We start from the raw sequence: 12,498 nt of genomic DNA on the forward strand, positions 1-12,498 counted from the left end.
CATACAAGTCCCTACTGTCAAACCACGCAGTGAAGAAAATTATACGATAAATATATATGTTCTACGTTATTTTAACTTAATATAATTTAATGCATTTTTGAAAGGAAACCATACTTATTTCATCCTTTACGTGGTGGTCACCGTATAAGAGACGATGCATTTATTTTGATTTATTCAGTTCGAACGTGCACAAATAGTGTTAAGTACTGCAGACACATAAAAACAGCCCTTTAATATAATTTAATTAGTGTGATATTTTATTGTATACTATGAACTTTGTAATAGCATATCTAGGAACTTTATATTGTCGGAACTGCATTCGAGTTGAGAAGTGAACTTGTCAATGTGACTATTGGTGTGACAGCAACATCTTAGAAAAATACTAGCATAAGAGAGATGTATAGTCATTGTTATTTTATTATAAATATAAACATTAATAACATAAGATAATGTATTAACAATTTTTTACGTTACACAGGATATTTGTCAACTATCCATTAACAAAAATATAAGCTTCAATACTTTCCTTTTTCGCTTTACACTGAACCTAAAATATTTAAAGTTGGGGAGGAGGGTAATAAATATCTACAGTTTACATTTCTGACACCTATTTAACTATCTAACCAATCGTCGTCTTAGCATTAGCCTACTGTAAGCCGTGTTAATGTTCTTTGTAAGTCGCTTTGGATAAAAGCGTCTGCTAAATGACTAAATGTAAATGTTCATAATCAACAGATATTAGAAAATGTCACCAAGACAATTTGGCTTTTCTACTTGCGTTATTATTCATTTGCTGCCTTTATCTCAAAATTTTGACTACGCTTACCACAAGCAGCCAGCACAGGAGAGCTATTCCTCTGCAGAATTAGAGAGCTCTCGACAGGTTAAAGGTCACTTATCAATAGAAGCAAAACGGATAAGTGAGTGACAACACACTATGTTAAACTGCACTGTTTAGCAGGTCAGCCAAGCAATTAATCCTGAGCACTCCAATATGTCAAGATGCCGCATTTACCGCCTTAATGTATGCAAATTATGTCATTAAAATGCATGTTCATGTTTAGTCTCTAAATTAAGAGCTCATTTGCACTCCCAACAATCCAGAGATTCATTATTACAAATTACAAAAATAATAATGACTCGAGACGTCAAAATGACTCTCCTTGTACACCCTCCCCTATTTACGTTGTAATTGTGAGAATAATTTATGTGACAATCAGCAATTTGCAGCTGTATTGTAGGTTGTCAGCTGGCCAAAGCCATTATGTTATCTCTTGTTCTGCGGCTCCATATGATAAGTTAAGAGCCGTAACATGACTGTAAGCAATTACAGTCTTGTATGGTACTGTAAGAATGCAGACGGTTGCAGAAAAACTGAGCGAATGAGAATGAGAAGACAAGGGAATGTGGAACACAAAACACAAATGACGATCGTGACGTGAATAAAAACATAAAAGCTTTAGAAATAACCAGAAAATAAGCATTGGCGACAACAGATCGGATGCATCATTCAATGATTCATGACCAAAACATCAACTTCAGCATTGAGGAAATCTGGCTTTTGTCCTGAAGAGGTTGTAGAATTATTTATAAGGCATAGCCATTGTAAATAGATCCTGTTGATTAAAGTGGAAGAAGTTAGGGGGTGGGGAAGGAGTGACAACCACAACTCCGAGATCTCTTGAGGCAGAGCTACATGACGGGAAAATATTCAGTTTCTTTAATCATGTTCTGCCCTACTTTTCAACTTCCTTTGATTCCAAACAGCCATTGGACACTGTTATGCTCGCCTTTATGAATCTGAAATCAGTCCGTATATTTTTTTATTAAAATATATGGGCAAGCATCAGCAAACAACATGGACAAGAGATTTTGAGTCATTCAATGGAAGATAAAACCTAATTTTTTTCAGTTCAACTAGTCTTGGCATACAGTAGTGAATAGAACGCAAAAATGAGCTCCATTTATGCACAAAGCAATTCAGACAAACTTAGCAAAGACGAAAGTAAACCACTATCAATGACCTGCATGTATTATTATAATTACTGATGCACGTCCCATAAGAGTTTTGGAGAGTAAACAGCTTGCGTCTTCTTCACACCTCTTGTTAAGCACCTGTGGCTGACAGATGAAGTACTACGAGGTGGAAGTTTCAGCCGTAAATTTAAGGAGACGACGCATAAATTAAACAGTTAAAGTAGCATCTTTTCCTCCCAAGAAAGTACAGTTGCCACTAGGATGATGTTCACATTGATAATGCAAGTGTAATGCGGATTAGAAGCAAAGAAACTATTCAGTGTGAAAAGAGGCTGGAATTAAACTATGAAACTAAAGCCTGTTAAACTCTGGGAATAAGTGGGTTGCAGTGGTATGATGATCATTTGGTTTCTTACATACTGTTGCATTCTATACACAGAAAGTGTACTGGAATCAACCCTGCTCGTATTTCATAAGCGCGTTTTCGAGGTGGTTTGCCAAAACTCGCCAATAAAGAAGAGGTGAACGACTTGGGGTGAGAGTAAGGGTAGTAACGCAAAATTCCACCAGCAGGAGGCAGTGTTATAACGTTGAAGTAGACAATTCAGCCCAACCTCTGAAATTTGCGAAAAAATGATCCTATTTCAAAGCCACTTCATCATGTTCTTCTTAAGCATCTATACTTCTAACTCTTGCCGTCAAATTCTTGCGTCAGGCTCATAATTCATGTACCAGCCTCACAGCTGAGGTGACAATGTGCGCTTATTATTAAACTTGCAGAAATGTGAAGATGAACACAATGTATGTACATAGATGAAAATAAACCCATGCATTCATGATGATGATGATTTCCTGAACCAACCCGCAATTTACTGTTTTCTCACGCAGTATCGCACCGGTCATTTTTCTGCGGTGTGTCTTGTCGTGTGTTCTAGCCTTCGATAGGGTCTCGCGTATTTTAAGGTGGAAAGGAAGCTGCGAATAAAAGCCTTAAGGCTTTTCGCGTCTAGTGCCGTATTAGAAAGATTTTCTAAGAATCATGGCACACTACTCATTCCGAATTCTAGATGTAGTAAATAATTGGGCATATTCGAACACCGTATGCATTGTCATCATCATCGTCCTTATCCTGACTTTTCACCTTCCTTACAGTTTTAAAATGCACACCGTTTATAATAGCCTATATATATTTTTTTTTAAGTAGCAAAAAAAGTTATTTTTCAACACGGGAATCGTATATCTGCATATCAACGCATCTTCCGTTCTGCCGCGAAGCGGTGTATCGTTACTTCCGGTAGCGTCTTCCTCGTGGAGTTGACAAAGTCCCACAACTGCCACAAATTCGGCTAGATGGCAAGTCGCTTACGACAAGATCCAAAGCTAGATAAAGGATACAAATTCTTCAATGAAGGTATACTTATGAAGGTAAGTGTTTTGTTTTCTTTTTGCGTTAGCGAAAGGTGCTAGGATAAGTTCTCGAATACGTGTCCTGTCAGTCAATAACGTTACGAAATATGAACGTGCCTGATGCTGAACACAATAATAATCGATCGACGATGTTTTGACCACTTGTATTTTCAGTCGCTGTTGTTAAATATCGAATATCTTTAGCAAAACGTCTGTTTTATGTTGACATTAAGCCTGTTCGTTTTGTTTCAGTTAGATTGGTGTTTTGCAACCTGGCTTTGAGAAATGGCGTCATTGTGCTTTTGCAGCCAAATTAACCACCTTCTCATTTGATTTGGTGATTGGTGCTAATATTTGGCCTGTAAGGATGATCGACAGTTGTTGCTACATGCCATGATCCGCAATGCAGACTGTCAGGGTTTTGACTGCCTGGATCCCACATGTTGGTTATTTCACTGAAGGCTCACATCACCTGTCTACAGCAATGTGTATATGATTTTCCCATACAACAGAAGAATGATAAATGCTAAAGTTGTGGTCACATGATCAGAATAGTTATCATGCACAGCTGTGTTTTATGAGCAAAGGGCAATGTGTTACAGAATGACAGGAGATGGACGGAATGCAACTATCCTCTGCTGACAGCTACACCGCCACAGCACAAAGTAGATACCAATTATCCTTAACCCATGAAAACTGAAATACTTTAAATGTAGTACTCGGCTTTGAATGCTAACATTTTACTTTATTAAACCTCTGAACAGAAAGTGCATGCAAAATAATGCCCTGGAGTTATCCCAATGCTATCCCAAAGACGAGAGAAAAGCTTCTTATTTAGAACTGTACTGTTGGAAATGTTGCTTTATTGTGTTTAAGGTTTGGGATGTGATATTACAGGGTCCTCTTGTACCTAACAAACATAACCTTAAATAGATAAATAAATTGAACATATGCACTTAAATGTCTGCTGTACGAAGACCGATGAGTGTCTTTATATGCAAAACCTGGATCCCACACTAGACATCTGCTGTAAGGGCACAAGTGACAGCAGGATGTGACTTTGATGATGAAAACATGAATCAATGCACAACGTGACTGTTTGAAATTCAATGTTAAACAAATATCTTTGATTAAATTATATAAATATAAAACCGAAAGTGCTGCTGGACCAGTTTTTTATCTTCTGCAGTGGTCACAAGTGTGTCTGTCCATCTCACTCCATATGGGCCTTTTGTCCTCACTTCACTTTCTGAGTCCATTTATATAAGGCCAATAAAACAAAAGGGGGTTTTAAGTGGCCTCAATTGCACAGGACATTCTTCCTTTTAAACTACTAGTCTGGGTGTTTAAATGGAATGGAACACAGGGTCCTTTGGTGGGCTCGGAGCGCCATCTGGTGGGCCGTATAGGCAGTGGTAGATTACCGCCAAATTTATTTGTATTTATTTAAATTGACACTTTTTGTTATTTTGTAAGGATTTAATAAGTCTTACGAATTCACATGTTCGAGACAACAAAGTCAAGTCATGATGCATTGTGTAAAAGTACATTTATATTTGAATGGCGCTTCACCAATAACGTCACAACGTCACATTGCGACATTCAAATATAAATTATGTTACAGTAAATGGTGTTACTGTAAAATGGCTCATTTTCAGTTAATGTAAGCACTGTCATCATGAGTCACTTAAGTTTGAATTAGATTTTTGTTCTAATTTTCAAAAGCCGGAGCTCATTTATTTAACATGAAAGTCTTTTTCGTTCGTATTCCTTTTTATTCGTTTCATATTTATTTATTTGTCGCACAATGAGTGCCGTTATTACTCGTTGTTAATAACCTATAGTTTACTTATCTTACACACCATAATACTGTTACATGCAATAGTCTATAAGGTAAAGAATACAAATTCGTTCTCTTTTAACAGAGAACAGCTTTTATCCTTAACTTTGCATACATTTTATTGCAACAACAAAATATCTTATTGCTATCTAACATGAATGTTTTTTATTTTCGTTTCTTGTTTATTTGATGTGTGTTGTGATATTTCTTTGTTTTTTTTGTTTCGTAAGGTCTGTGTTTATAGGCGCAGTTTGTACGAGCCAACGCACATTCAAAACTGATATGTTCAAAACAACAACAAGGGCATAGCTGGAATAACTCCACTGCTAATAATCAATCAGACGTGAAGAAGAAATCACATTAATTGATGTAAAATAATAAAGTTTGATGACGTGATTTTATTTCATTATAATGAAGTGGCTATTATTTTTTACTATTAAGTCAGATGATCTTAAAACGGTAACTGCTTGTTCAGTAAATATATACATGAAAGTTGTGCTAAATTAAGAAAAAGACATTCAAACAATAAGACTAACCTTCTTGATCTATATAATAATCATATGTTTTCTGTCAGTAAAGGAATCTAATCCTGTCTAGTAAAACAGATGCAAAATCAGCATCTGTGTCTAGTAAAAATGTCTTTGTTGACAGATCTAGCTGCAAACGGTAAAGAATAATTGTGCTCCATAATGAATCCACAAAATAAGATTCTCATGGACAAATGTGAAAGTATTAGCTCGTAGCATCTATCAAGCAACTGTTGGCAGAGTTTCTACGGCTGTAAAAGCGAAAACCAAGGGTAACGCCAGAGACAGTGTTTTTAAGGAGATGCAAGGTCTGGAGAAAACGTGACTGCTTACACGAATCATGTGAGGCACCTCAGCCAATCATATAGCAGCCTTTATTCTGCTTTGATTCCATGGTTTTCTTTTTTTTCTGAAGGTTGCAGGTTTACCATGTAGTCTCTTGTGTCTTTGGTAACGCTGGTATGATGCCATTGACATGCGACTGCAAGACACGCCCCGTGTCACTGGTTAAAATGATCATTTTCTCACGATTTACAAATAGTTGGAAACATTTGAGATGTTGTAAGTACTCAAATGAACACAATATATAACACTGGCCTAGTGTTTTTTGGCTATTTTACTGCAAAAAAGTTACAAACTGTATCTTTAATATCAGCAAATGTCATTGTACTTTTTTGTCGGTTTGTTTGTTTTTATTAAGAAAGATATCGAACCCACCATTAATTCAAGCAATTAATTCTGCGGCTAATTCAAACCCTCAAAATCTTCGACCACCCGACAGCAAAAAATCTAATAGGATGAGCCATGTTCAAAGATGTGGTAAAGTAACTGAAATACACACACCTGTGCCTTCACATCAATTGACTGCTATTATTGTGCCAAGTTTCCACAAACAACTTAACTTTAATTTACTTTTTAACCTGGCAAAATAAATGTTTGTTGTGATTATAATAATTATTAATATAGTCAATTGGACTTTATTATACTGCTGACAAATGTGATAGAATCCTAATAACACATGCTTGTTTTCAGTTAATAATAAATTCCCTTGGCATGATTGTGTGCTTTAAAATGAAGGATAACTAGGAAGTTTATTTCTTTGTTCCCTTACTGCCTCTCTGTCTGTCTGTCTGTCTGTCTGTCTGTCTGTCTGTCTCTCTCTCTCTCTCTCTCTCTCTCTCTCTCTCTCTCTCTCTCTCTCTCTCTCTCTCTGTCTGCCTCTCTCTCTCTCTGTCTGTGTCTGTCTGTCTCTCTGTGTCTGTCTGTCTCTCTGTGTCTGTCTGTCCCTCTCTGTCTATCTGTCTCTCTCTCTCTGTCTCTGTCTCTCTCAGCTAATGGCTCTAGCAGTTCCGTCTGCAGGATGGCTGTGAAAATACCTTAATTGTTACAATAACAAGAAACCTGAGGACAGTGGGGAAAACCAGCATGTTGAGAACTGAGCTCAGTTCAGTCGCCAAATAGAGCGTTGCCAACCACTTGAGGAAAATGGGAGGTCTTTTTTGTTAAACGAATTGTTAAAAACCGACATATTTTTTTAAAACAGGCAGAGCTGGAGGAAGTTGTTTGTCTTGACTGCTAATTGCTGTGGAGGGCTGTCAGTGGGGTTCGGATGATCGTTATTGGTGCTCTGGGCTGGCGTAGAGATGCAGGTTGTGTACTGCTCCTGTGGGCAGGGGCATTCCAGCCTCTTGCTTTGTTTTTGCTGAGCCAATTAGTGAACGTGATATCATCTGGTAAAAAAGGACAATGCGACTCCGTTCACATCCCCTAAGCGAGTGTCTCTGTCTGAAGCAGCGAGGGCTTGAGCAGGCATGCTGGGAAACTGGAGAAGGAACAGCATATGGCCCCAGCTACTTTGATACAGCTGAATGACTTTCACTTTCTCTCTGTCTCTCTCTGTCTGTCTGTCTTGTGTTCACTTGGGTGTGTGTGTGCAGAGATGGAATTAGGTAAAGAGAACCTCATTCGCTCTCTGAACACACACACACACACACACAAGCAAGCATTACAGAAACGCACACAGCCTGACTAAACAGGATTACTGGGAGATTTGAAAGGGGCATGGGGAGATGATGGAGGACAGCACAGATCAGATTGAAATGCTTTTTAGTCTTCTGAATGCGAGAGGACATGAAGGTTTTAACAGAGTTTTTAACTAAGCTTGCACTTAGAATGGAAATGAGGCTGTTCGATAGCTTGGTCCGGACCTGAGTAGTCATTTTTGCGTGATTTAAAAGGTTTAGAAAATAATGCAGTTTGCGCTCTAAATACAGTTCGTTCAAAGGCAAACTCTTGCAAACATGTTCTTGTGCACACTGCCGTACATCAGCAGGTACAAGCAATGACTATACAGTACACTGTCATTTGTATTCAACAGCTGCACTGCTACAAAATGAGCGGATGTGCATTCAGAAATTTCCACGAGTGAAACTGCTCGGTTATTTGTGTAATTATAGTACACAGTCTCTGCCCTGATTAGACCCCAGACTCTCTTCGCTACACACTCGCTGTCTTGTCCTTCTCCGTTATCAATTTGTCGGAGCAGAGCAGCGTTAAACATGCGCAGCTATCTGGGTAATTTGATCAGATCAGTAATTTGGGAATCAATCCCAAATCGGATGAAAAAGGTAAACCGTTACCCATGTGTGACGTGACCACTCTCGATGAGCTGATTAGGTTTCCTACGCCTGAGTGAACTTTTTTTTTAAAGGACACAAACTACTGACTACACCAAAGACTCATTAAAGGTCCAATGTGTAATTTCTTTGTAGGATCTATTGACAGAAATATAACAATATAACATGCATTACTATGTCTTCAGTACTGCATAAAAACATTACAATAAATTACATAATAAAGCGTTACGTTTTTATTACCTTGGAATGAGGTGTTTCTATCTACAGACACAGCGGGTTACCTAACATGGAATTCGCCATGTTGTTTCTAGCCGTAAACCGATAAACTACTCTAGAGCGTGTTTTTCGTAAATACGTTATCTCCTACGGCAAAAAATATTAAACCTTGTCGAGAAACTTAGTCCTGTATCAGCCATAGTGCATCGAAAGTGAGGGGTCAGCAGGTTAGTGAGCCATTGATTGCAATTTGCAACCTCACTACTTGATGCCGCTAAATTTCATACACTGAGCCAGGATCTTTAAAGCGGCCAATAAAACACAGTGCTTCCGCATATATCATGTTAATCTTGAGTACTTACAGAATAGTATTGTACCCTTCAAATATCCTTAGAATCTTTAGTTTGATCACATTTATAAAAGACAGATACAGTTGTACGATTACAACGATTTTTCATGTTCGAAAAAAACAGTCAGAAACCTGTACGAACACTGGGGGATTGTCTCGAGCACAGAAATACTACTTCATACGTCCAACTCGTTTTTTTGACAAGTTTACCATGTCAAGCATGAGAAGACAACACACTTAACATTGTAAATAAATTAGAATTCAAGACACTAAGTTGCAGGGCCGCTTTAAAGCAGGGGTTCTCAAAGTGGGGTCTGCAAAGGATTTTTGCAGTGCGGAAAATGCAAGCGGAACCTCATGATTTCTTGCAGCTTTTTCTCTTACGCCATAGTCTTGAAACACGCAAAAAAAACATGTTACATTTACTCAGCATTTAAAAAATCATCGGTGTCTTGTTGTATGCATTAGAAAGTGTAATTTTCATGTCACATGGCAGAGCGCACCTGCTCTCTCGGTTCCCTTACAAAGACGCGTGCATGTCCAGAGAGAAGAGTGAATCCCCATATACAGCCAAATAAACCCCCTTTCAAATAGACCTAAGCTAATATGGCTAAAAGTCACTGAGACAGGAGCAAGATTAAGTATAACATATAAGTATAATATGACATTTCATAAAAGAGCTTAATCCATACTACTGATATTCATTTTAATTTCTTTGACCTAATTTGTATGTTTCAGATGTGCGTATTTTTTAATTAATATTGTTAAAGACGTTTAAAGTTATGCCATGTGTATATTAAACCTGTTTCCGCCACTGAATAAAAACATATAAAAGGTAATTGGGACTTTTCACACTTCACAAGACCCAATTTTCATCTCGCATTTCTGAGAACAAATTCCTCATTGCGAGCTTATGTCACCTAATTCTGAAAAAGAAAATACTGACTTGATTTGATAAAAGAAGAAAAACTATAGTCAGATCTATATATCCGTCTCTCAATTATCATCAACACAACCCGCCAACATACAAGGATACAAAAATATCTGATAAAATGTGATGCGTTCTAAAAAAAAAAACCAACACATGGTGAAAATGTATTTACAGGTTTTCATACCAAAGGAAAGCTGGGTTCCAGTGGTTCCAGTGGTAAAAGACTTCCAATAAGAATACTGTATTAAACCGTTTGAATAAAACGAAAGTAAGGAAAATGGTGCAGGCAGGGCACACTTAAAGAACAAGAGCTCTGTCACTGTTTTTGAAATCAGGGTTTCATCTTCGTTGTATACCACACAGGTGCCAACTACAACCTCAAAGTAGACTCGGGGGTAGCAGCTGTTTGTTAGCGCATAGCATGCAAGCTACAAGACGTTATGGTTTATAATCTGTCACAAACCTAGAGTATACAGCAAACTTCAACTCAGAGGTATTTATATGCGACGTGTCTTTGGAGGGAGAAGCAGCGCTCACTGACCGAAAAGCGTTCAAATAAAGAGCGTTTGGCATTAAATAAAGATATTCGAAGATATAGCTGAAAGATATAATCAACATAAATGTCCATGAGTGCGCGTGATGTGTACATCTCAGTTATGTTGACGCGCTGCTCAATTTAAACCACAGTTATAGTCAGTTTCTTTTTAATGGGTCATTATTTCTTGCGGTCCGGATGGAACGAAGGATAAGCTGGGTGAAAACCTGTCATCCTGTGGTAACTGGACTGTTGCTTTGCAGCGAATGTTGCCATTTTCAACAGACTGGGAGTCATTTTTTTTTTATCTGCTTTTCGTACGTTTGACATGATAGATTTTCCCACACGTGCTCTCTGTCCGCGTGCACGTGTGTGGGTGTACACACGCGCATCTGGTCGGAACACGATACAGAGAGCAGAGGAGAATTGTAAATGCGCGATCACGTAGAAATGACATGACAGCATGAAAATAAGATAAATAATATAATGCTATTTAGTTGGTTTAATACGAGAACAAGGTATAGACATGTTATATAGGAAAGGTAACCTTAAATTACTTGTGATCTCATGCTACATCATTTTTTTTAATTAACTTGACCTTCAAGGGGCGCAGGAAGTGCTGTTGGAGGGGTAGGGTAGGGTGCCCCCCTAAGGTCTCCGTCCGTTTTACAACCCGTTGCCTCTTGCAGCTAGCGCCACCGAGTGAAAGCTCGTCCTATATTGATTCGTGACCGGCCGCGTGTCCGATCACTCTCTTGCTCTTTTCTTTGCCACCTCTGACAAAACCCTCTTTGGATTTTTGGCTGGCTCTGTCATGGTGACTTCTCACAGGCTACGAGTAAAACATGGGCCATAAAGCAGGGGATAGGCGGGGCTTGTACCGACCCGAACACCACAAGTTACAAGTGCAATTTCAGCCTATAGGAGGCTGCTTGGGTACTAACGGCAGTTGAATTCTTCCAGTTCAAAGTTTTTCTACCACTAAAATCGTTTTAGAGACATTATTTAAGGTAAAAAGGTTGCTAGTTGTCGCTTTAAAAGAGCTATATGTCTTGCTACTGTTGATTTATGAAAGCTTTTAAGATGAATAGCTTAAGGTGTAAATGATGACCCACTTTTTGCAAGTATTAATGTCATTTAAATTGAAATTTGTTTCTGTTCTATAAAACAGGTCTGAAGTGGTGAATTAGGGTGAATATTACAATGCAATAAAGCCCAATGACATTTGAGAATACAAATTGTAGTAAACATGTATTTTATCCCTGTTTTAGTTATGAGGGGGCCCTTGGAAAAAATTGCTGTAAGGGTCTCTGGCCCCAAAAAGTTTGACAACCCCTGCTTTAAAGTATCCGATTAGAAAAGTGCTTTTATGTGTTTTTTAATAAGCTAATCAAATGCATTTGTAATTGTATGGGGAAAACTCATTAGTTTCATATAGGGTTATTGCACAAGCATTTCAGTTTATTTTGCACAAAACGTTTCATGGGTGTAGAGCTATGATGTTCTGTAGAACAAGGATTTCTTTAACATTTATCATAATTCTAAATTTCTCATAAATGTATTTGTGTGCAAATTTTGCCTTTTAGATTCATGATGTCATTTCCTAAACACTCAAATTCCGCAGCACTGAAGTTTTGTCAAATCGCAGTGCATCACTGTATCTCACTGATGCCTCATGGGATTTTCAGCCATTTGTTGTCTACTAGATTTCCCTTTGACTAGATTGCTTCATAAATTATACAGCAAATTATCCTGCGGTGGAATGAAATGCTGAAAAAGCTAATAATGTACTTGCAAACAAAGCTTATTAGGCTGCATGCTAACTAGGGCTGTGCAAAAATAGCGATACATGTAACTATCGCAATATTTTTTTTCCGATAGTGTGTCGATAGTGATACCTCTGATACAATTTTCTAAATCACGACGGTCAAAAGTAAATGGAAGCGAGCATGGCGAAAGATATATGATTGCAGTATATCGCAAATGTGTTTCAAATGGAAATACAGATCACGATAGATGAGTCACGATAAAATATGTCGGGAGGCACTTGTCATTACACCGCCCTAGTGCTAACGCTTGT

The 12,498-nt window shown here is 38.0% G+C and overlaps 1 protein-coding gene across 1 annotated transcript in view; it reads left to right on the forward strand.

Moving 5' to 3' along the window:
* Positions 1 to 3,241: 3,241 nt before the first annotated feature.
* The window catches only part of rbms3 (RNA binding motif, single stranded interacting protein), a 156,325-nt gene continuing 147,068 nt past the window's right edge, over positions 3,242 to 12,498 (forward strand). Inside the window, exon 1 of the mRNA XM_079470227.1 lies at positions 3,242 to 3,402. The gene's annotated coding sequence lies outside the window, so the exon portion shown is untranslated. The remainder of the gene's footprint in view (positions 3,403 to 12,498) is intronic.

Source organism: Barbatula barbatula (assembly GCF_947034865.1).
Source record: "Barbatula barbatula genome assembly, chromosome: 12".
NCBI classification, from domain to species: Eukaryota; Metazoa; Chordata; class Actinopteri; order Cypriniformes; family Nemacheilidae; genus Barbatula; species Barbatula barbatula.